The following is a 25174-nucleotide window of genomic DNA, read 5'->3' as shown; positions in this document are numbered from 1 at the left end:
TCCACATCCTGCACTAGAAGCTCTCCCCTATTTTTGCATTAAAAGACATGCAGCTGCATGGATGATATTGTCTGGGGACATTCCCAAATTCCTAGAGATTCCTTTGTGATGTCCAACATGATGACTGCCCCAGTCCCAGAGTGCCTCCTTCAGCCAGCTCTGAGTCCCTTGCCTTCCAAATGTCACTAAGGCAAATGTGCTAAAGGGCTCAATTATGTGGTTAAACTACATGTTAAGTAGCAGAATGTTTGATAAACCAAGTTTTTTTCAGAGATAAATAAAACAATTCCTTGCATTTAAGTAGACAAACCACTGGTATTTCAAATCTGTGCCTCCAGAGATAGAGTTTAAAGAGCCCTAAAAGGATGGTTAACAACACATCTCCAGGTACGTAGCTGGAGATTACAGAAGGGAACCAAGGCTTTTGAAAATAAATGATCAATTTTTTCAGTGAATCAAATTCAACAGGGGAAGTGAAGGAAGCACAGATGAAAGAAGTTTAAGAGTTTATTTAAGATGGTAAAAACCTATTTGTTCACACCTTCTTGTAGCCTCTGTCTGGTATTTCATCTATATTTACTTTTGTGTCTTTCTAAAGTGTGGGTGTCTCCTATTTAGAGGTGGAAAAAATATGTTTAAACACAAGGAGGTGAGTTTTATTATGAAAGCCAAGAATTTCAGAGGTTGAAGATCTGTGTTGGTCTTTCAAACAGGACTGACTGTGCTTATGGATATCAGCTTTGAAACAGTGTCTGATGACAATAAATCAGTTACAGGTTTCATAAGGGGACAGGTTAGACTCACAGACTGGCTGCACCTCAAAAGCAAAGTCACAGTGAGTTGGAGGAAAGGATGACTTGGAATTCACTTAAATAAACCCCTGCTACACATCATTATTGCCTTGTACTGCACTGTCCTTTCCTACTCAACAAGAAAAGAAAACAAAGGGCCATTGGAACCTCAAACTGATGAAATAATCATATTTATTGTCTTTTCTTTTTATTCCTCCTTCCAAAGTCTCCTTGGTTGAAAGACATGGGGAAAGAGTTGTCTGGAAAGTGATGTTACCCTGACTTCTTCACCTCAGACATTTGCTTTCATCTAACTGGGGATCTTTACTGCAGAGATTGCTCTGGGCTGCAGAAGACACAACCTTTCATGATTGCAGAATCTGCCCCTAATCTCCCAATCAGGCATTTCTTACCTCAAACCAAAAACAAGCACAAATCCCACAGCAGGGAAGAAATTCAGCTGTAATTCTGACTGATGCATTTGTTCTCTGGACAGAGAGATTCAGCCTGGAGCCATGCAAACATGGAGCTTTTCTCCTTGCTGTGCTTGCAGTGAGGATTGTGCTGATTCTGCAGGCGCTGAGACCCCAAAGCAGAGCTGGAAATTGAGTTTAACAGTACATTCAAGCAGTCCCAGCACCGAGCAGGGAGCTGGTGTGACCATGCTCTGTGTTCAATACTGCCAGTGTCCTGCTCTGCCTTTGGGCAGAACACCTCACCCCTACAAGCCTTGGTTTTCCCTCTGAGCTCCAAGACAGGTTGTATTCTTGCAATTTGTTCTGGTGCACTGCTTCATTCCTTGACACTCCACTCGAGTTGTGGCTAATAGCTCCTATCATATGTAATAGCAAATAAACATAACAGTTATCGTGTGTAATAGCAAATAAATTAACATTAGAATATCAAATAAGGCTTAATGTTTTGTGTGCCCATGTCTGTTAGTGCTTGGTATAGTATGTGTTTCATAGGGAAAACGTATATTTTCTGTGCAATAAAGAGTTTTGGCAGGGATGGGGTGAAATTTAATTTGGCTTTTGGTGCTGTTGGAAGCATGGAGAGCTAAAAGTGTAGGTGTTTTCTTAAAACAGATAATATCTCAAAAAATCCTTACAGAAAATATTGGTCAAAAACAACCATTAAAAAAAAAAAGACAGAGGCAAGTGATCCATGTCTGTGCTTTCCATCCATTCTCTGCCTGTTCCTCCAAAAGACAGCAGCCTGCTAAAATTAAAGTTAAATTTAAAAGAGGGCAATGTAAGCCAAAGTCAATAATCCTCTTAATATATCAGAGTCTCTTTTCAGGAGAAAATAGTGAAGGATATCAGGAACTGGGGAATCAGACAGACAGTCTTTAGTTCAATAAAGCAAAAAGAGTTTTCTCTGGTTCATGCATGCTACACTTGGCAGAATCCTGCCATATGGGTTGAATCCAGAAGTTTGATCAAAAGAACACACACAGAAATCTCTGAACAAGGACAGAAATCTCTCATGCAGAGTTTTCTTTTGTTCCTAGTGAAATAAACTGTATTAAGATGAAAAGAAAGGAGAAAACTAGAGTTTTATGCCATAAAGAAACCTTGCATTAACACAGACTCATGGCTCAGGGCATCTTCCCCACTATGTGATACAAACAGCAACAGAGAAATTCAAACAGATTTGGCTCTCTGTTCATTCACAAAAAAAAAAGAACTCAGCAAAATCTCATTTCTCATAAATTGTAATTTTTCCAGTCAATATCTTGCTGCAAGTGTAATCATCTTGAATACATACACAAGAGGCATTTCCAGCTCAGCCAGTATGATTAAGTAATAAAGCTAGGAATAAGAAGTTGCATAGTGTTCCCCATCCACTATCCCTATTGGAATACAATTAATTCTCATTTTCAGGAATTGTACTTTTAACATATGCACACATGCTTTCTGAGAGTAAGAAGAAACATTTTGTTATATTCCAGTTACTAAAGTCTTTCTTCTTAATTGAGAAAAATGTTAGAAAATAAGCTGATACCAGCCTGCTCCTGTGGCTACTGTTTTATTTAGTCAGGGAGTAGTTTATTTTAATTTGTAATATTTAATGCACAGTGGGTGTTTAGAAGAGACTGCTCCATCCCTCAAAGTAATAAATGGCGTGCAGTAAAAGAAAATGTTTCTATGACTGCTTTAAATCTCTTGGGAAATGATGAATTGAAAGGTACCTTTGTCCAAGCATTGATATAGATTACCAACAAAGAGCTGGCTCCACTAGGTCACCAATTACATCAAGGCAGCAGAAATGGCTATTTGAGCTTCAGTCACAACTTCCCAGCGTGAGCCATCTCACTGCTATTTATTCACTCTAATATAGTTCTCAATCAAACACCTTTTACTCGTTATGAAGGTGCTCATATGACTCTCCTGCATACTATTCTGCTGAATGGTGTAGAAAGATCTAACAAATAACTACAGGTCAATCGTGTACTTCTGCCCTGGGGATCATGATTTAAAAGATCAGTATCACGTTTTGGTCTTTCTGCTTGTACTGTAATTTTAAAAGTAGATGACACAACAATGCATGAAATGAGTTTTTAAAATGGAATGAAAAATCATTTTCCAATACACTTTAAACTGCCTTTGTTAACTCCCACTGTCAGGAACTTTAATGGCATAGTGCTAAGGGCCATTGCTAGCTGATGCTAATCATTATATCTTGTATTTGCTTCAACAGTATTTATAGCAGTGGGTCTGGCTCAGAAATTGCAGCTACAATGTGTTTCCTTTAAATTTTTCTCATGAATTCCTCAGTCTTTGTCAGCATTGAAATGTCATTTATTGAAGCAGATTAAGGATTTCAGAAACCTTCATTGGAGATGGGTTAACTCCATGAAAGTTGTGATCTCCTTGGCAATAGTTTTGATTTTCAACTTGCACATCAGCTTTCATGTGCAGGATAGCGTGCACTTGGCTCCTTGTCACTTCCAGCTCAGGAAATTAAATAAATTAGCATTATTGGATTTTTGTGGTGCTTTACATCTCTGCTAGATCAGCTAAAGTGAAAATGGCAAGGACAGCATTCTCCTGAATGAGATGTCTCTACTTGGGCTCTGAGCCCATACAAAAACATAAACTTGTGTGCCTCTTGCATGGAGAAACTGTTGAACTGGCTTATTTACTGTCATGGTTTCACCCCAGCCAGCAGCCAAGCCCCACACAGCCACTCACTCACTCCTCCACCAGCGGGGTCAGGGAGAGAATAGGAAGGGTAAAGGTATAAAACTTGTGGGTTAAGATAAAGACAGTTTAATATGGAAAGAAAAAACCCATCACAATAACAGTGACTTTGGAAGACCAACACCATCACTCCAAAAGTTCCCCCCATCCTCCTTCTGATCATGATGCCATATGGGCTGGAATATCCCTTTGGTCACTTTGGGTCACCTGTCCTGGCTCTGTCCCTCCCAACCTCCCACACACCCAAATTTCTTGCTTATAAAAAGCAGAAAAGGCCTTGGCTCTGTGTAAGCTCTGCTCAGCAATAACAAAAACATCTCTATATTAACAACTCTGTGTTCAGCAAAAATCTAAAACACAGCTCCATACCAGCCACTGGGAAGAAAATTAACTCTGCCCCAGCCAAACCCAGCACACTTATTCTGAGTAAGAAACTTCCCAGGATCATTCAGCAGAAACACAGGGTTTAATTGCTTTTACCACACCAATAATCCAGTCACATTTACCATTCCAGCTGCATTCTGTACCTTCTACTGATTGCATTTTAGGCACTACTCAAACTGACAGCTGCCTACCGAGTAAAACAAGACTTGGAGCACATTTAGTCCTGTGTGCCAACATGTGCTGTCTTTATATGAGAAGTTGGGGCACCCTTTCAAGTGCAGTCCTGGAGGCACCAAAAAAATGTAGCATCAGACACACATCAGATACAGGACCTTTTCCAGAGTACAGCCAGTCCTATGGATTTTCAAAAATGTGCTGTACAAAAGTATCATCACAGAAAAAGAGAAGTTATACAAAGATTCAGATCAGACTAACTCCAGTACACAAAAGAAATTGTATGTACGTGAAGGAAACTCTCTGACTATGTTTGTGTGGTTTTTTTTCCTCTCTGCTTAGATAACCTTGGTTTCAGAGTGCAGTTTTTGGTGGGTTTGGTGGTTTGTTGGGCTTTTTGTTTGGGTTTTTTTGCTTGGTTTTGGTTGTTTTTTTTTTTCTTGGTGGGGGGGAGGGTTTGAAAACACACAGGAGGCTGGATTTGTTCTCCATCTAATCTGCAAACACATGGGTCAGGTGTTTTTACCACATATCACCTTGACTCTTTTTTACTTTATAGGCAATGAGACTCCCCTAAACATCATGGGGTTCAGAGCAAACTTTTCACAGACCTCAGTTATTTATTTTTTTGTAAACTCCCTGCTGGCATTTTAAAGACTCTGACGACTTGATAAAAATGTCTTTGAGATATTGTTTAACAGCCTTTCACTTAACCTGTGCTCTCTCAGGGCTCTCCACTGTTCTTATTTCCATGCAGAGCTCTTCTGTGCCCTGAAGCAACCTCCAGATTATTATACTGGTACACACATACCACTAATGCTAAATGGTTTTTTTCACTTGTGCTCGCATCAACTGATCAACATGAGGGACCTGCAGTCATCAATCTGAAAGCCTTGTTTGCCATCATCACCACTGAGGCCTATAGATCAATAAAAAGATGATATTGTTTATATAAAACCCAATAAACAAGTCCTGTCTGAGGCTTACATATGGTTTCATTCATTCTAATAAAGGAAGTGCATCTCTTATGAGCTTTAGCCCATCAGATTTCGTAAACTGCTTATTCACTTCAACAATCACTGACACAAGGATATTGTTGTATCCAAGTCTAGGTCAAGCAAGACTTACTTGATCTCATCCCATTTCCATAATAATCTCTGTCATTTCTCTAAGAATAAGAAGGTAAGGGCACTTTTATTGCCGCAATAAAAACAGCAAAGTGATCTTCTGATGGCACTTAATTAGATTCATTTTATCTTCTTTGACTGAGCATGACATACTGTAACCCTTATTTATGAAGTAAAAATGAATGTCTTATGGTTCCTAACACAATTGAAGAAGAAATTACCGTGGTATTCCGCTTAATCTGTGTTTGTATCTGACATAAATGATCTTAAGATAAATTACAGGAAATTATTTTCTACTCCTGGTAACCATAACAACAGATGAGAATTGGTTCTAGTTCAACTTACTGACTGTTCCTGAACTCTTCTGTAATGTGTAATAAAAATTATAAGACAAAAGCAATCCACAGTCTTTTGCTTTTGTTTGTACAGGAACAATTTGTGAAGCACTGAAAGGTAATTTTGGGCTTAAATTAAGCTTCAGTCTTTCAGCTCTCCATCAGAGGCAGGCTGAAATGCATTCCTGTTTCAAAGTGTGATAGCATACAGGTCATGTAATGGATCTCCCCCTGGAAGGGACACATGGCAAAGCTTAATGAAAACCTCCATGAACTGTGTGGAAGTGAGCAAAATGTGAGTGTAAGTCGAGAGGATTTTAGAAAATACTGCAGACCTGAGCAATCCCTACAAGGGTCTTTGAAGGACAGTAGGGACAGTTAGTGAATTCATCACCATGGCAAGCAGGTACTAATAGAAGGGATCTGAAAAGCTTGGAGACTTTAAAGAAGTTGAATTGAGCAGAGTAGGTCACAATAATGAGAGAGTTTTCAAAATTGGAAAAGAGCCCTCAGAGCACGGGGGCAAAGATAAGAGTTTTGAAGAAATTCTGAGCTTTTAATTAAACAGGTCTATAAGTATCATACAGGCACCAAATAACATGACTTGGTAAGGGCCTCAGAAGATCCCTGCTTCAAATTAGTGCTCAGAGTAGGGTCTGCTATGAGATCAGAAAAGGTTGCTCAAGGTATTTTCCAGCTGACTCTTGAAAACCTCCAAGGATGGAAACAGAAAAACCTGTGAGAAACCTGCTCTATATCTTAACTGTTCTCACGGTGAAAATGTTCCTCCTCACATGCAGTCTTTATAATCTTTGTAGGCAATTGCTTATTTCATTTTACACCTGTTTTTTTCTCTTGATCCTACCCTACTCTACTATGAAAGGTTAAAACGTTGCATGATGTAGGAGCATTGTGCCAGGGCGGAGCATATGAACCTCTGGTATAAACAGATTTGGTAGACCAGTCCAGTTATGTGGCAGAATTTCTCTTTTCTGCATGATCCAATAAAAATCCTAATAATCACAGGCATTTCCTAAGCAGATCCAGTTAGGAGAAAGAAGAAAAAACACAACTAACCAGTATGGGACAGGCAGTAAGCTGAAGCAGGCATAGTTGGGACAGGCAGATTGCAGTAACATGTGTGTTTGAGGGAATGTATGAAGATTTATTTTGATTGCAGATTGTAGACTACAAAATGAGTGTCCACTGCGTGACCTGGCAGGCAGTAGAACTGTCAGAATAGATTGGAAAGATGTCAGCACAGAAAAAGATTTGGATGTGGCTTGCCCTGGCACCATGCAATTGAAGGTTAGATCACAAGGAGCACTGGGTGTCTCACACTTTCTCCTGTGTTTTGCTCTCAGAAAGGAATTGCAGACCACTTACAGCTGGACAGCCCTTTCAAGCTATGAATTTACCCCCACCAGGGACCTGAAACATGATTGCTAGATTTCAGTAAAGCCAGGGCAGTTTACATCAGACTGTTTGCAATTATTTCTTTCCTTTCTGAAAACCATTTTACAGATAATAATAAAATTACATAGCAATTAAGGAGTGAGTCATTACACCCTGTGGAAGCAATTCAATAGGTAGTGAGGCAACATCCATCCTGTAGTGGTTAATTATTTGTCTTAAGAAACAGACCTTCTTCCATGGAAGCATCTGAAGGTCACTGTGTTCAGTCAGAGTATGTCTAATCCCAGCAGATCAACACAAAAACCAATACAATCTGCCCTTGCAGTCTCCCCTGCAGAACAAATGGTGAGCCTCTACAACAAGAAGGGAAGGAGGTTTGGCCAACATCAGAATAATCAGATTTAATAATCTCCCTTCTCCTGCAGTTGCACTGGACAAATTCAAAACCCACAAATATCAGGTCATTCTATCCAGTTAGTCTGCTTTAACCCTCAAACTTGTCAATGAGGACAAGGCTTAAAGAACTTAATGCCAAAGGGCAGTTAAAGAATGTTTTTCTATCTAACATGTTCAGACAAAAAAAAATGAAGTCTCTAACTTTCTGTCATACAAGCAAGAGCAACCATATCCCATTTTAAAAAATTATGACAGGAAATTCTTGATGATGGTAACACCATTTTATGATTTATAAGAACAGTTGCATTCCACCCTAATTTCCCAACTGAATAGCAGATGCTCTTCAGTGAAAAGCTGTTATCATTTTATCTGTTTTACAATATGTCATGTATATTTTGCCAATCATATTTTGGCTCCCATCACGGTGTCTGCTGTAATGCAATTGCAAGCTTGTTTAATCAGTTCAGCATAATCTGGTGCTTTCGACACCATGAGCACAGGCAGGCACATCATGCATTGCCCACACTATTCCCTTTTGCCTTGTAAAATACAGATACATCGCTCCAGCCATTTGTTAGGCAGAGCCTGCCTTTGAAGGGCTGTGTGAAGTTCTGCTTAAAATGGATGGCACAATATGCTACATGGTTTTTTACCTGGCTGAGCAGCTATTCATTAAAGAACGTGGCCTTAATTGGTGTTGCCTCACGTTCGTTTTAAAGCAGATTATTAGGTTGCACATAGCACGATGCACGCTGCTGTTTTGTAGTTCAAAACTGTGAATCAAAAAAAGCTACTTAAACTTTGTACCTGTGCAAATAGAGACTTTCATCTTCACAGGCTTAACAATTTATCCTCCCAAAACTCATCCATCAATCTGTAGACTGATTTCCCTTGGAAACACCTGGTATTAGCTCGTTCTGTTGCAAGCTCTGGTTATTTCCAAGGCTGCTGACACCAATTTACATGAAAATTTCCCATTTCACATATCTATTCACAAAGAGGCACATCCAGCTTGATCTGAGTTTGTTCTGCGGTACAGAAATCTTACAGAAGGTGGCAGCTGGGTTTTGTGACTTCTCAGCTTTTTTTTTTTTTTTTTTTGCTGTCACCCTGTTATTCCTGTGATGGTTGTGCCTGCTGGCCCTCAGCTGAACTGACCACGAGGGTCCATGGCCATGGTTGGTAGCTTTTACTGGGCCCTTGCACATAAAAACCCCAAGTCAGCAATAATAAAGAGCAGCTCTCAGCACTTTTTTATACTGCCATTACACACTGCTTGCTTTTCATTAAGGGAGAACCAGAAACTTAGCTTTTGGCTGGATATAGCATCATCACAGTCACTGGGTGTAACAGCTCCAGCAAAACCCCTCTGATTAAGAGCACAAGGAGTGATTATTTCAGATTTCATCCATGGAGGAGCCAGCACACTTTCACTAATGTGCTAAGTCTCCCTAAAAGAAAGTTTTCTGACTAAATCTTACACACTGATAGAATGCAATGGAGGGAGAAGCTCTCACTGCTGTCACAGGGGCTGGTGCCTGTGTACACTGTGCAGGACAAAGACTTTGCCTGCACTGCAGGCAGTGGGAATCTGTTACATCTGCACCCCTTGGCTCATCCCAGAATTGCCTTCCTGAGTTCTGGAGCAGCCTTTTCAATTCCTAATCTACCCAGTCCTGGTCATCCTGTAGATGTGGAATAGGACATGGCCATGAAACAGGACAAAAGCTCATTGAGAAGTGAAAATCCATGAGATGTTCGGAAACAAAGAGCTGTGACAGAAATTCAGCTTATCCATGGATATCTCAATCAGTCAAATGAAATGAGAAGAAAGCAATTTGCTTCCAGTTAGTGATGCAATAAAACAGCCTTGTGGTAGAGGTCCCTAGAACTCTCTTCCTACCACCCCATTCCTGAAGGGAAGCTTAAAGCTCGTGCATCTTTAGTTCAGATGGAGATGCTGAGCCTCAAATAACCCTGCAGGGATATAGCTCTGAGAGGGTGTGATCACTGCCCTATCCATGGGAATGCACTGGAAAAGTGTTACCTTGGAGCAAGAGGTGCCCACATTTAGACATGGAAGGATTTATAAAGGAAAACATGTCTTGAACTCACAGCCCAAGTGATTGTTCCAAGATGAAGTTGGGAAAATAATTTTGACCACATCAAAAGACAAGGGAGCACAGGGCTGACCCTTCTAGAAGCAGGGATGAAGCTGGGTGGGCAGTGATAGAAATACCATGCAATTAGTTCTTCTGCCTCCCAACAAAAGTGGTATAAAAGCTCAGTGGTGTACACATTTGCCTATGGAGCTAGTTTTAAGGCAAACCTCATTGTTCTTGAAGTGTTTATTTGCTCGTCCAGCAAGAGAAGAGAAACCACCCTGTACTTTTTCTCACCAGTTATAAAGAGCTCACCAGGTGGTAGAGAATGAAAACTAATTTGGGGTGATACCACCTGCACTGAGGGAAAAGGCACTACCATAAAATGCCATAGGTTTCAGTGAGTTAGGTATCTGTTTTGTTTGCCTAATGGAAATAATTTACTAGAAGAGGTAAAAAATATCAGTCAATAACAATAAAATAATCTACCATGGTCTTGTTTCAAATTGCAATCTAATTTTAAAAATAATTACCAAATATTTGTCAAAAGATATCATATACATATTACATTAGACTATAATGTTAAGTCCATATATAAATACATATATAAAGACATATGCACTTCTTGATACCAAAACCAATATAAACTTTTTTAACTTACTGTGATCACTGTAAGTGAATTAAAAAATTGATAATTATTTCTCTGGCTGTTCCAGAGGCATTCCAGACAAATAGCTTCCCCAAGAAATCTCATTTCGAGTGGGCGTGCTTTCAGTTCTGCAAAACAGCAGTGATTTCACAGTTTAATATCTCTAGAAAGGATAATTAAAAGTTACAAACCTGCACTCTTTTATTCTTCTGTTTATTCAGGCTTCAAATCAATAGACTACCTTGGAGGCACCAAATCCTCCCCCAACCAGCTCTCACAGCTGCACAGACTGTTTTGTGCTGTTTGCTGCTTAGTGAGATGCCACTTTTTTTTTTTTTCCTGGGCCACTGAGAAGGAGGAAGCATATTCCAAAACCTGAGAAAGCACTAACAGTTTTCATGCAAAGACGCCAAATGATTAATGTGTGGGGAGAAACAGATGGAGGTTCCTTTATGTCAACCACTTTTCACCTCTTGAAACAGCAAAGAATATGGCCCAAAGGCAGAAGTATCATTTCTTGCCTCATAGACATTTGTTCCCAAACCACTGAGAAATGCTTTTATCTTCCCTGTGCAATAATTACAGTGCATCAAAAGGCCAAGAAGGCACTGAACTACACCTGACTTGTCACTGGAGTTTGATATTTTAAAGCAATATCTTCCATAGTTGCTTGTTTCTGTGTTTTGTCTTAGCACTTCAAGCTCTGTCATCTTGGGTGTAGTTCAGCAAAACAAGGCTATTTATCCATGGGCTAGAGGAATTCCACCAGGCTCATCCCTCTTTCTCACTCTTCTGGAAAACAATCCTGCAGATCACACAGGTCAAGCTGACCCTTTCATCCATCTCCCTTAGCCTCTGGGGGTTGCTGTGCCTAACTCTCTGCCTCCATAATGTTTTATTTCTTCACAGGTCTTTTCAATCACTCACATCCTTGAATCTGCATGTGATACCAATGGCTACTGTAAGGGGAATGGTTGGAAACTTTGCAGAAATAAGCTGCAGGTTCTTGCTGTTGTGGCTCTGAGTTGACCCTGTGCTGTGAGCAGCTGTGGAGAATCACAGCCTTGCAGCAGAAACAGCCTGCAGGGCTGGTGTGTGCTCCTCCCAGATCCTTTCTCAGGGAAGTCTCCTGATTATTTAAATGATTGTAAAATGCTGTTAAAGATGAGGATGTGTTCTGGTGTCTCAGAAAACAATAACAGCAAAACACTTCCCATTTTATTGGTCTGCAGGGTTATCACAATTACTGGAATGACTGGCTGGTGGGTTGCACATATTGATTCTCTGCCAGGGTGTGGAAGTGCAGGTCTAGACACCAATGTAATAAATCTAAGTACCAGGCTGACAGATTATGTTCTTGAGCTGTGCAACTCCTACTGCAAATGCTATCTGTGGAAAAGAGGGATCAAGTTTGATAAATATCTTTTAATCAACATGTTTGGGGAACACTTGATCTCTCAAGGATGAAAAAAACCAATAAAAAACTGGTAGCAAACATGGAGAGCATCCAATTAAAAGAATTTAGTCCCTGTACTACTATTTCCATTCTCATAGAGGAGCAGAGAGATTCATGACCTTGTGCATAAAGACCTCAACATATTCCAATGTGGTGGAGTTTAATCTGTAGAAAACCTGCATATTTTGCTATGAGAATCTACTCTTTACAAACCTCTTAACTGAAGGAAGTAGCTGCATGAGATAGCCTGCTAGCAGCATCATCTTGCAACTTTTAATGTGTCAGGGAAATGTCTTCTTTTCCACTGTGCAGGTGGAAGTTGGGGTACAGGCAGCTGAATCAAGGGACTGTGAGTCCTTGTCCCTGCAGCACACTGCTCAGTGTGAGGAAATCAGACAGCTAAAGGGATAAACAGGAGAAGAAATGCATGCTGGAGCCCATGAGTAATGGTGCAGCTTGTGTGAAGACCAGCTTGGGAAGTACATCCTGGATTTAGTTATTGCATGAAGTGTGTCAATGACCTGGATCCACAAACCACTTTAACAACCCTGGGGCACAGGCAGAGGGCATCTTCCCTGTCAGCTGCAGCGAATCCTGCAGGAGAGGGAAAAGGCTGAGGACATCAAGCTGCGTTTACACTGACGCCACAAGGAAGACTGGCTCTGTTAGAGAGCCAGACGGCTTCGGTTCTCACATCACTGCTCATACTGCTGGCTACTTTCTGAAGCAATCAGAAATGCTGTTGTACCATATTAGCTCTTCAAGACAGACAGAGTCAGCTGCTTTCTAATTATAAGATACTGCTTCTTATTGGAACAGGGAGATGGGTTTCTTCCAAACAGCAAACCACTGGATATAGTCACTCCCGTTTTCTGTAGGATCCAGACAAACACTTTTAAATATTTTAGGTATATCTTTTTTTATTGAAGTGATGTAGCATAATCCCACCAGGCTCAGCTTTGCTGTCATTGAATTAAAAGCAGAAATGTGCCCTCCACTGCTAATATTGTATGGATGCCCTATAAATTCATTTTAATCTGCAGCCCACGTACCTTCTTTGCAAGTTAATGCGACATGTTTCAAGGAGAAGTGAACGGAATCATGATGATCACAGAATTCTCCCGAGAGTTTCCACATCAGATAAGAAAATAAAGACTGATATCTTGGTCCTGAGGTCGGTGACAGGTAAATCATCATATTCAGCATCCCCTCCTCTTGACCATGCCATTTGCCTTTTGCAGAATGAATTGAGCTAGCAGAAATGTCCCGAGAGATGTCCCTGAGAGTTGGATCTGATCCATAACTGTTTAAACTACACCTGTGAATTGAAGCTGCTTTACACACAACCTCTGAAAGACACTAAAGTGCAGGAATGCAAATAGATGATGGTGTATGATGACTTTAAATTATAGTAAAGTGATCCATGGAGAGAGAAAAAGCTGCTATCAAGAGAGTAAGTGAATGCAAAGAAAGACATCGGGAGCATTGATTTGTGTGCTTTGCTCATGTAGCACTCCTCCCTGAGGGGGAGAAGTGGAGAGGGATGCAAAATAGAGTGACAGACCTGTGGGACAGAGGCACCTGTAATCTGGTGTGTATAAATATGGATATCACTGTCTTCAGTATCTAATCAGCAGTGACTCTAGACTAGTACATAGTTCAGCAGCCTTGTCTCTGCAGGGGACTTAGCTGCCTTCCTACAAATCGAGTCAGAGGCTGCCCACATTTTCTTCCCTTCCTATCCAAGGAAATGCTCCCTACACCCAGCAATCCTTGGAGCAGACAGGAGCTTTGCAACCCTGCTACTTTGTCACTGCTCCAGGGTGGCACCTGGATAAGGAAACAACCAAGAGATCCTGTGGGGCCTGAGCCAGGCATCCACTGCTGGGGCAGAATTTCAGGGTTTAATAACTCCATAGCTGGGCACATTAACAACAGCAGTGCTGCAAGCATGGTAATGTATGTGCTGCCTTGGTGACTGACATTGTTCAAGCTATGGGTTCATTGATTTGTTGCTCCCATTTCAGAGAAAGCTCTCCTGAGGCTTTTCCCACCCCCATGAGTGCAATAGGCATGTGGAGGGATTTTGCCAAGCTCCCTCCCCTTTACCAAGCAACTGAGTTAGGCCAATGACAGGCTGACATCTAAATGGAATTTATATCATCTTTTCCTCTGCATCAGACAATGTAAATGCTCCTTCCTGCCTCGTTTTCCATATAGGATAAGCCTTGCTATTCCCTTCAACACTAACATGGTGAATATAGCAATGCATTTGGATTGTACTTTGTGAATCTTAGTCCTACTTCATTTCATTCTTCTGCTAACAATCGGCCAATTTAAAAGACTTGCAACTAATGCTTGAGACTTTTCAAAAAAGCAGCATATGCTCCTAATTTTCTTTAATAGTCCATTTTCATTCAATTCATCTAGTTTTCTCCATTCTCTGTAGACTAAAGGATTTCATTTGTATTCAGGTTTTCCTTGTAAAGAGAAGGTGTTTTGGGGAAGGGAGGCAGTAACATCCTTTAAGTTCAGGCAGTTTGTTTTAAAGAAACATTTCCATTAAAAGAAAAAGAGCAAAAATGTATTTTAAAATTGTCTGTCTTATTAGTGCATAATTTAGGTGGAGAAATGTCACTCTTCTATTATGCTAATGATTTTTAAAAAGGGGTAAAAAAACTTTACCTGTAAAGAACAATCAAACATCTCCTCTTGCAACAGAAAGGCATCATTATAAAAAAAAAGAAAAGAAGAGACATGTACATATTTAAATGAATGATCCAGTGTGAGGATACATGAGAGTGATTTGTGTCTTGAAGCTCTGCTGTCACTTAGATTATGCCTGATGAGCATCTAATGAATGTTCACAGGAAAAACATCTACTCATATTATTTTATTTGGGAATAGGAAAGGCAGCAGCCGTTTTTAGGGGACAAAACTTAATGGATTTTCTTTCAGCTCAGTAGATACATTGATACTTGTAAATCTTTTCTAAGTGTGCCACTGTAATTATAAATCTTTTAGCTGTATTTTTCATTAGAGAGCATTAAGGTAAATATTCTCTACGAGAGAAGATATATTTGGCATATAGGTTTTTAAAGCTGACATTTAAGTACTCACTGCAGTGTTGCAGCTGTTCAATAACATTATTCTTATTATTCATTATTTAGGGTTTGTAGTCCTGGATGCACTGTTCTTCTGCTTTAAAGCAACAAGAGCCTTGATTTACCAATCACATATAGCCAGTTGTTACTTAGAAGAGAAAGAGGAGCCTGTGGGAGACCAGATCTTGTCATTTTCTGATCTACTCTTGGCAATCCTGTGTCCTTTTTTCTGGAGGAGCAAACTATACCCCACAGATTTAACTAGCACAGTATTGCCCCTACACAAGGGAAGAGAAGAGGGGGTTTTTTGGAGGCTTTGTCGATGCTGGATTTGTGTCTAGACCAGCTCAACCCTCAGAGAACAGGTCAGAAACAGCCAGCCCATCTCCCTTCTTCCTTCTCAGCTGCTTGCTCTGTTGGATAGCCCAGACCCCATTTCAGAAGGCATAATCCTTCCCTTGCAAGGGCTGGTCCATTCCATAACTCCCAGGTGACATCCAAAGCCAGAGCAGCAGAGTGTGCAGCTTGGTGCCACATGGACACCTTGCAGTGATGCTCCATGGTATGAAGTTTTCTTTGGCTAGAGCCATATTAAGAGCTACAAGACCTATTTTGGCTCTCTGTAGGCTGCTAATAAAACTTTCTCACTTTACCATCTTGCCACGTGCTGTGTGTTACATATTTCACAGGAATTCTTTGGGAATTCTGAGGGATTAAGTTTAGCAGGGCACTACAGCATGCTTAGCTCCAAGCACACACTCATATGATGTGGGAATCAATAGTGAGGGGAATAAGGAGTATGTTCAGAGCCCCCACTCATCACACTCAGTGCCAGATGATTATCTCCAGCATGCTCTGTCTGTTAATAATCCAAGGTGTATGTAAATCTAATGCCATAGGCAGAACAGCATATCCTGAATAAATTTGGACATTGCAATTTGCCAGTTTTGTTCAACTCACCTTGGCATTGGGCAAGGCAAGCTGGATAATTCAGATCCTTAGCAACTACCCTGAAATGCAGCTCTGGCAAAGCGTACAGGGAAACACTAGAGCAGAAGAGCTTCTTAATTTCCCTGGTCTAATTTTCACTTGTCATTTTTTTTCCTAATACTACAATTTCCATGCTTGGAAATCTGAGCAAAGTAGCAAAACACTCATTTGGCAAGTAAGTAAAATCAGGACAAAATCAATCACTAGCAGAGAGAAGTGAAGTGATTTACTGAGAGCAGTGGGTTGCTCACAGGAGAGCATCCACTCCTCAGATGTGCTGGACAGAATGGAAAGGCTTGATAAGCAGCCATGGACAAGTGAACCTTAAAAAAGGAATTAGCAGAACTGAGTGTTTTCAGGTATATTCCTCTGAAACTCATTTTTTTTGTTGTTTTGGGTTTTGGGAGTTTGTAGCACAGATCGTGAGTTCTTAACATTGCCTACAGAGTGAGAAAGTAAGTAAACAAAAAGAGCCATCAAGACTTTTCTTCCCATCAAGGGAGGAAAACTCTGTAAAGTGGGACCCTCCTGCCCTGTTTCAGGCAGCATTGGGCCTCTAGGGAGAGCCCAGGCAGCTAAGCCTTGTTTTAAAAAATGTTTCATTCTCAGCTGTTAAGAAAACACAGATTTTATTCCAAACATTAAATGCAGCTTTTAAATACAACTTGTTTCTTCATATTACAATTTGCAGAGTCCCAGATGGTTCCCTGTACATTTTCATGGTACTTAAAATGCTAATGTATTCCAACTTCTTCAGATGTTGTTTAACACTCACACAAGCATGGCATACACCTTAAGTGAGAGTGTGAATAAAGAGTAAAATCACAAAGCCAGAATCTGGATATTTTGTTGAATGCTACCACTAAACCTCTTCCTCCTCCCTCTGCCCCCTACCCCCACCCCCAGCAAGAAAGAAATGGAGACATAACATCTCATGGTTCAAGGCTCCCCTTCTGCAAGCTATAATTTAACCTCAGGTTCTCCTGACATTCACATGCTAAAGGGAACACTTAGTGCATGTCATTGTGTAAGAACAACTAAATCAGAATAAAAATATAGAGAAAGAGGTCAGAAAGGAAAGAATAATAATACAAGCAGTTTACAAACCTCTGCAAAGTGCTGGTGATTCTGTAGGAGGCTGAACTGTGTCACTGCATTTGCTCAGGACATTTAATGTTCAAAGAAATGCTGAAAAGAAACACTAGCCACAGGTAAAACTGTAGACATTTGAGGACAGAGGACAGAGAAATATTCACAGAATGTGCAAGTGGTGTGCTAAGGAGTGGCAGAAATTTCATATCCTGATCCCTGAAGAAGCTCTCACACCAATTCAAGCCTTTGTCATGAATGTCTCCCACACAAAAATCTCAGTTTTACTCATCAATGCATCATGAGTATAAATATCACAGACACTGTGATGGAAGGATTAATATTTTGCCAAACTGATTAAACATTTCCATGCCTTACATCTCATCTCCACGAGTGAATGATAAAAAATGAATACTGAAATTATGAACAATTGCAAGTGTGATGGCTAGTTACTGGGTCTGGCCAAGAAAAGAATGCTCTGATGACTCCTCATCCTTGGAGAAAAGGGAATTGAGAGCACAAATGCTCCTGCACATGTGTGGTGCCCAGGAGGAGCAGATTAGCTTAGCACAGTTCTGTGGTGACTGCAATACCTGTGGCAGAACACATCAGTCCAAGGCCAGTAACTGAAATTTTGCTTTTCTCCATTTGAATTACCACATAGGAACAATTTTCTCTCCTAGGGATGCACACTTGGATATTCAGGGGTGATTTTACGTCTTTGCTTGTGTGGATGTCAGCATCACCTATGGAACAGCTCTGACATGGCCCCACAGAGATTCAGACTCCCAAGCTCACTAAAAAGCTTCCTTCTACCATTTTTTGGTTTTCATTTTTTGGTTTTTTCAAGTGGAGCTCAGAACTGTGCAGTGAAATCTCCATCCCTTGCAGGTGTGGTAGTCATTGTAAAACCTAAAGTACTTGTTGGGTTTGTGGAAGTGAGCTACTGTAGAGCCACCACTGCTGGCTGTCACCTTTAATGCCTCCACAAGCTTTTTGGTGCATCACTGGGTGGCAAAACACTAGAAGGACTGAACAGAAGTGGTTTGCAAAAGGATTTCACCAACAAACCCTTGTTCTGCTCCCTGACACTCTTTCTCCAGCACTTAACACATGAAAACAGACTGTGCTGTGTCCTTCTGATCTGCATGGACTTGCCTAGGGATTAAATATGTAAAGAAACATCAGCTTGTGCAGCCTGATGACTTCTTCAGCTTCGGTTGGAGATGTTATGAAGGGCAGTATAAAAGACCAGCAGATCATGATAGATACCCCATCAGTAAAGATGACTGTACTATCAAAAATATTAAAATAAATAAAAAAAAAGGTAATTATTTTCTGTGCAGTTTATAGCCTCCCAGGGGTAACAGCCAGACACTCCCACTCATACAACACTGTAATATTTCAGTGATCAAGGACATAACCCTGGTTATTTACAGACTGTAATGACAGTGCCCCTACTTTGATGTTACCATAAATAAACAGGTAAAACTGCTGAGTTTCAAGAAACTCAGCTTGATTGCCTAGAAGATGTTATTATTTTAATAAAAAAGAATGGCATGTTTAACAATTAAATTTATATCAAGAGTGCAAGCAGGCTCCACTCAAGAAGTACACCAGCTTTTCCATGCAGCTTGTGCTGTCAAAAAACTGCTCCCTGCTTTTCATGAAAAAGTAGATCTTTGTTCCAATGACATAGTAAACTCTTCCCACAGCCTGCCTGGATACTAAAGTCTACCTGGCTGGGATGGATTTCAGTAAACTACAGGCTCAGTACTGCTCAAATATGACAGCTCCTGTCAGATAAACTGTACTTTGTGAGCTGTAGGATCTTTAGAAGGGATACAGCTCCTTAACAGCATCAGTCCTGCCTGGTAAAGCCATGCCTCAGATCTCTTCTCTAACCTTTACCTTTTTGTTGAGGAATACACCTGGCCAAGTTGCAGATTGAGCTCTGGCAGGAGAATTAACCCTCTGGTGCTGAGCAGCTGATATCCACATTATGTGGTGTAAGGGGCTTCTCTCCTGAGCAGCCCTGGTGTCATGTGTGGATTTCCCTTTAGAAGCTGCGTAGCTGCTGCACATCTGGAAAGCATCTTCCAGTTCTGTTTCAGCCAAAAAGAAATCCAGCTTGTGTGCTTCATGACTGCTATGTAATGTCAGCCAAAGTGTGGCAAGTAGGAAAGAAATTAGATTATGTGCTTCAAAAGAACAGCCTGATCCAAAATGAAAAGCTAAAGAATATGCAAAGGAGTCAGGATCAAAGTGTTAATGACAGCTTTGACTATAATGCCAGAGAGCTGGTGTCCATCAAAGGCAGAAAGGAGACCCTCCACAAGAAAATCAAGTGAAAAATCTCACTTATTCATAGCTTGATGATGGACTTGTTGTTACACATTGTGCTACATATGCTACACATTACATCAGCTCTGTCCCTGTCACCTTTCAAACTGCCAACACACAGACCAGGCTCAGACACCACAGGCTGGATTTACATGTCCCAGCCCAAGTTAGTTAAAAATGAGATGCACAAGTCTGAGCTAGTCCCCATCCTGGAACCCTTTATAGCCAACAGAGAGTTTTCACAGTTAGAGGATGCAACTTCCCTGATCTTTCCTCAGTGTTTGGTTTGGTCTGAGAGGAAACCACTCTGTGGGCTTTGGAGATTATCACAGCCTGTTCATATTCAGACCCATGGTGGGTTGAACATCCAGGGAAGGAATGCTACCTTTACAAGTATCTCTCTGTTTTTTGCAAAAGGTATTGTTTTGATGAAGTAGATGTATTCATTAATGAATAAGGGCATCACCATTTTTGTGCTTGTGGCAAAATGCAGTGTGGATCTCTGTGTAAAATCAAGTTCTGTGCAAGGGCCAAATGGCAGCAATTAGCAGAGACAAAAACCTCTCTTAGGTCTCCCAGAAGGCCCTCTGACCTTTCTGCACAGAATTCTAGAAGAATAAACAATGAAGCAAACAAATTCACTGTGAAATTCCCCTTATGCCAGGTCTTCATAGTTTATCTTCTGACCACCACCCATTATGCTTAAACAAGCTCATAACTTCTTTATGTTCAAACATAAAAGTTGTTTGTAGCTCCCATTAGTTTCCTACACACTGGTGTTCTTCCTTTTCAGTGCTTAAAAGTGCTCAGAAAAGATATTTTTCTTCCTGTAATAAGGCCTCTCATGCACGTGTGCTCCTGTAAACAGCTCTGTTTCTCACAAAAATATCTGAAAAGATACTTGAAATCAGCTTCCTAATTTTTAAGCATGGGCTGGCATCCAAAATTTAGCAGAATTCTTGTTAAAAAAAGATAAATTCCTCAGAGACTTTTTTCTTGTCTCTAATCTTCAGGACAAGACAAGATTTGGAGAAATCTTTTGATTAAAGAGAGGCTTTTGGTTCTGATTCAGCCTTCTTAAGAGGATTTGCTAACACTTAGTGACCCTGTTTCTTCCTCGCAGGGTGCACTCTTTTAATTTCTCCCTAGAACACAGGGTGAGCTGTTAAACCTCTGTACTTTGCCATGCCATAAACTTCAGGCATCAAAACCAAAGCATGCCAGGTCTGCAGTGAGGCACTCAGGGGACAGGTTCCAAAAATTCCCTCAGCAGATGTTTTTTGGTGTGGGTTTTTGCAACAGAAACCATCTGCTTCTATTTTTTCCTTTTTTTTTTTTTTTTCACCAAAGGAAAGAGATCCTTGTGTCAAAATTATCTGAATAACTCATCAGAAATGCAGAATCTTCAAAAGGCACTCATGGACTGGGCAGGTTTCTCCTGCCCATTCTGCTAATTATCAACCAGCAGAACTCAGTCCTCAACATCTGCTAAAAATGTAATTCTTGAAAGGCTCAGCTTCAGTTCTGGACATCTGTTTTCCCAGATTACCACTTTCCTCTCCTTAAACCCAGATGTCCTGTGCCACTGAGAGATTCTCCAGTTTTCATTACCTTAGCAGGTGAAACATGCTCTGCTGTGAACTCTCCTTTAACACAGACAAGCTTAAGAGAGAACCTCTCCCTGGACAGAACTTTCCCTGTGGAGCACAAGGTCATCTGTTCACCCTGTCTCCAGACAGATGATTTTAGGGACAGAATGTGAGCCTAAGGCGTGTGATAGATGTGTGCATGACACAGATAGGCTAAAGGGGGAGGCAGGCATCAGTCCCACAACCTGTGTGTTTTAATATGACAACTTCTGCTGCTGACAGAGAGACAAGCAGCCCTTTCCTCTCTGCCTGGAGTGTGAGGCTGTCTTTGAGCTCATGAGATCCCACATGTGGTGCCTCTCTCAGCCTCATCTCAACTCTGCTTCAGGCTCCCAAATTTGCTGCCAGGGAAAGGAAGCACACCTGAAGGCCTCTTTAGCTGCAGCCTGTGTGTCTCCTGCTATGTTCACATCTTGTCTGAAGTTAAGTTACACTAGCTTGCTGTGAAATTGCTTGAACAGGGAGCTACTGTGTATTTGGGGCACAGAGGTCATAAATGAGCTGTCTTTACTTGGCATTGCCTGATCTACTTCCATCCAAATCTTGGATAATGACTTAAATAATAGTTTGATACAACTTTTAAATAATGGATGCAGCTGCAATTCTCAAAGGATTTTCAGAGGTGCAACAGAGATGCTTCTGAGCAGGAGCCTATCCCATGGGGTGCCCACTCCTCCCTGCTGATGGTAGCTACAGCTTTGCACCCAGAGGGTGCAGGAATTAAATCCTGCCTGAAGTTCTGATGTTGCTGATAGCTGTATAACCCTTGTGGTTTCATCTTCTTTGCCCAGCCCACAGACACACACAGATTTTGTACTCAGAGAGCACAAACATCTTTTCCACTGACATCTCTAGGCAGGGAAATTCCTCAGCCCTGGCTTGTAACCTTTCCTACCCATTTGGAAAATGAATATATATCCCCCACACCTTCACTGCTCTGCCCTGCTCTGGTTTGCATTCTGCAGGCAGCTGGGACAGAAATAGACTCACCTGTGAGTGGATGTCAGGGATGTCCTCTTTGGGATGGAGCTAATAACTGAAAAACACCACAAAGGGATCTTTTTGATCAGTGAAGAAGAGGAAGAAAAGTATTTCAGAACCTCCTGCTGCTCAGCTGTGGGTTTACTCTGGCAGATACTAACCAGCAGTGCATAAGAAGGCAAGGTGAGAGTTGAGCACATGCAGGAAAATCCACCATGCAGTGTTTCTTTGTGATGCATCTCTGTTCTGAGGATCCTGACACCTTTTTTGGGTTGAATTTTTTTTTTTTTTTTTTTTTTTTTTTTTTTTTTTTTTTTTTTTTTTTTAAGTGGAGACACCAGCCCACAATGCTGCCTTGCCTGCTGTCTCCAGTTTCAGGTCAGGAATAGCTGCTCATTTGGGTGGCAGCATGAGAGCAGCTGTGTACAGATGTTACCAACCCTGCAATACCAGAGGTTTAAGGGCTCTCATATGGCAAGTTGGCAAGGACTGGAATGAGACAAGGTGCTTTTGCTGCTGGATGGTTCCACAGATCCTGACTATGTTTCCTTCCATGCAGGGACTCCAGCTGAGTGGTTTAATGGAATGAAAGGGTTGTTGAGCCACTCAACATTGACACATGGGATTGGAAGCAGAGATAGCAAGCTATTGCCTCCAGCCCAATTCTGCACAGACAGCATGTGGTCTCCTGATGGCTGAGTTCAGGGTTATTTCCCAGCAAGGATTGGTCCAGATGGGTGAACATTTTGAATGGAACCATAAATATTATCCATTTCTCATCCATTTCCAAGATTCCCTCAGCTTTGGTAATTGGAAATGGAAATTGCAGAATGAGAAATTGATTTCTTCTTCACTTTTGCCACACAGAAAGAAAAGAAATGACTGGCAGTGTTTGTGAAAGGCTTCCCAGCCCACCCAGATCCAAGATAATGAGCTTTCCTGGGCACTAGGTAATTCCCTCTGTTGTGCTCCTCTTTTTCTTTTGCCATAAATGCACGTCTTACTGCAGATAACAGAAGATTAAACTCCTCACTTGGAAACTGAACTCCACATCACTCACACAGCAAATAAAACAGAAAAAATAATTCCTTTCTTCTTTTTTCTTCTTTATTAAATGCCATCACTTAATTTAGAATGCAAATCAATATATTAATAAGGAATGTATAATTTTTTATGTCATCTGTGCAATCACCCTCCTAGATTGATTCTACCTTGAGCTCATTGCAGTATTGTTAATGACTGAAAGCTCACACCGTACTTCATCAACCAAAGTCTGTCTCCAAGAACTTTCTAATTAGTGCTACTAATCACCTATTCCTTCTCAGTGAGACTAATGCATTATTGCAGAGACTTGTGAAATACGTCCAACAACATATACGTCTTGTTAAAATGACACTCGGGAGATTCCATTGCCCACATCCATCAATGACACTTAATCCATCACATGGAAATATTGCTTAAATACTGCTACACAGTCAGCTGGGTGCAGGCATTGTCAGTGAGACCTGCCAGGCAAAATGCTTCCCTGCTTATGGCTCTGGCATGCAGCCCACTCTCTTACATCATATAGCAATTAATGCACCCATACTTAGATAACAAGAAGTTAGAGAGGCAGTGGAAAGTAGCAGCAGAGTGGGACAACTGATGAAATTAGCTGCAGGAAATCTATTTTGTAATAAAAGTGTTCATAAAAGTGAATTGTCATTTAGAGGCACAATTTCCATGGGGAATAAGTTTTTATGTCTGTGTGCATCTTTAAGGCAAGGAATTTTTCTTTTCTTTTTTTTTTCCCAATGCTTCTTTCATTTAAATGGCTTTATAGAAGCATAGAATATGCAGAAACATTTTTAAACCCATGAGAATCTCATTATGTTTTGTGCATGCCTTTTTCCATTTCTATTTCTTTTTCCTTTAAATTCAGGATAATCCAAGATGCAGCAGTCATTTAGCTGTGAGGAATATTTGGATCACCACAGTGAAGATAATTAACAATATGTATAAATGAATGTGCCAATTTCTTTATAAGTGGAACAATTTAAATTGATAGGTTACACTGATGGCGCCTGATTATTTTCCTCCCTCCCCTGTGTTTGAATACAAAATCAACTATAAAGTCAACTTTACAAATATATAAAAATACACACATACCCCAGGACTCTGAAAGCTAATAGGGTATGTTACAAAGCTTCTCCTTTTAAAGTGATCCAAAGTGAAAATCAGATGCTTAATTTGTCTAAATCTTATGAAAAATTCTACTACTTGTATGAAATGGTTTCAAACTCAGAGTGATTTATGAGTGTTTATTAATAAACACAAGCTTAGTGCTTGGACCAGAACACAAACCTTTGTGAGCAGTTGGAAGCTCATCCTGGCAGGAGCCAGACAGGGTCAGATCACAAGGGAAAGCGAAAATAGTGAATCTCTCTTTTTCCCTCAAGGCAAGGTGAATTTGTGAAGATCCCTGCTGATCAGAACTCTGTGTGTCGTCTCTCCTCATGCTTGGGGTTTTTAATTTCTATTTTTCTATTGCTAGAGCTTTTTTTAGTGCTGTTCCCCGTGTGCTGATAATTTTACAAAATCAGCCTAACCTATGAAAAAGACAATTCACAGTAAAATAAAACTCCTCCACTGTGTGCATTAAGGGATGGGGGAAATCTCAATTGCTACTTGCAGTACATGAAGAAGCTGAAAAAATGGTCTTAGTGTGCAATGAACCACTCCTGAGATTACACAACAACAGCAAAAGCTCTACAAAGGCAGCTTAAGAGTATCAAAGGTGAATATTACAAAGAAAGGCTTTGCAGATCTACAACCAACGCTAACCCCACTGCTGTCTCTGTGGTAAGTCTTGACTGCAGCCTACAGACAGGATGATGAAAGCAGCCATCCACAAGCATTCCAGTAATTTTAATTATTTCCACAGCTGCAGAGATGAATCTGTAGAAATGGTAAAGACAAAATGCAGATATGAGCAGGTTGAAG

General features: G+C 40.7%; 1 long non-coding RNA gene across 1 annotated transcript; it reads right to left on the bottom strand.

The window, feature by feature from the left end:
* Positions 1 to 5005: 5005 nt before the first annotated feature.
* LOC146435898 (uncharacterized) lies at positions 5006 to 11434 on the bottom strand. The gene is made up of 3 exons (XR_014852859.1): positions 11200 to 11434; positions 10593 to 10708; positions 5006 to 7786 (listed from the first exon to the last, which is right to left on the bottom strand). It is a non-coding gene; the product is annotated as an uncharacterized LOC146435898 (long non-coding RNA).
* Positions 11435 to 25174: the final 13740 nt, after the last annotated feature.

The sequence above is a fragment of the Lichenostomus cassidix genome, chromosome 5, assembly GCF_008360975.1.
Source record: "Lichenostomus cassidix isolate B80296 chromosome 5, HeHo_3.0, whole genome shotgun sequence".
In the NCBI taxonomy this organism is placed as follows: domain Eukaryota; kingdom Metazoa; phylum Chordata; class Aves; order Passeriformes; family Meliphagidae; genus Lichenostomus; species Lichenostomus cassidix.
This window is presented reverse-complemented; position numbering and strand designations above follow the sequence as displayed.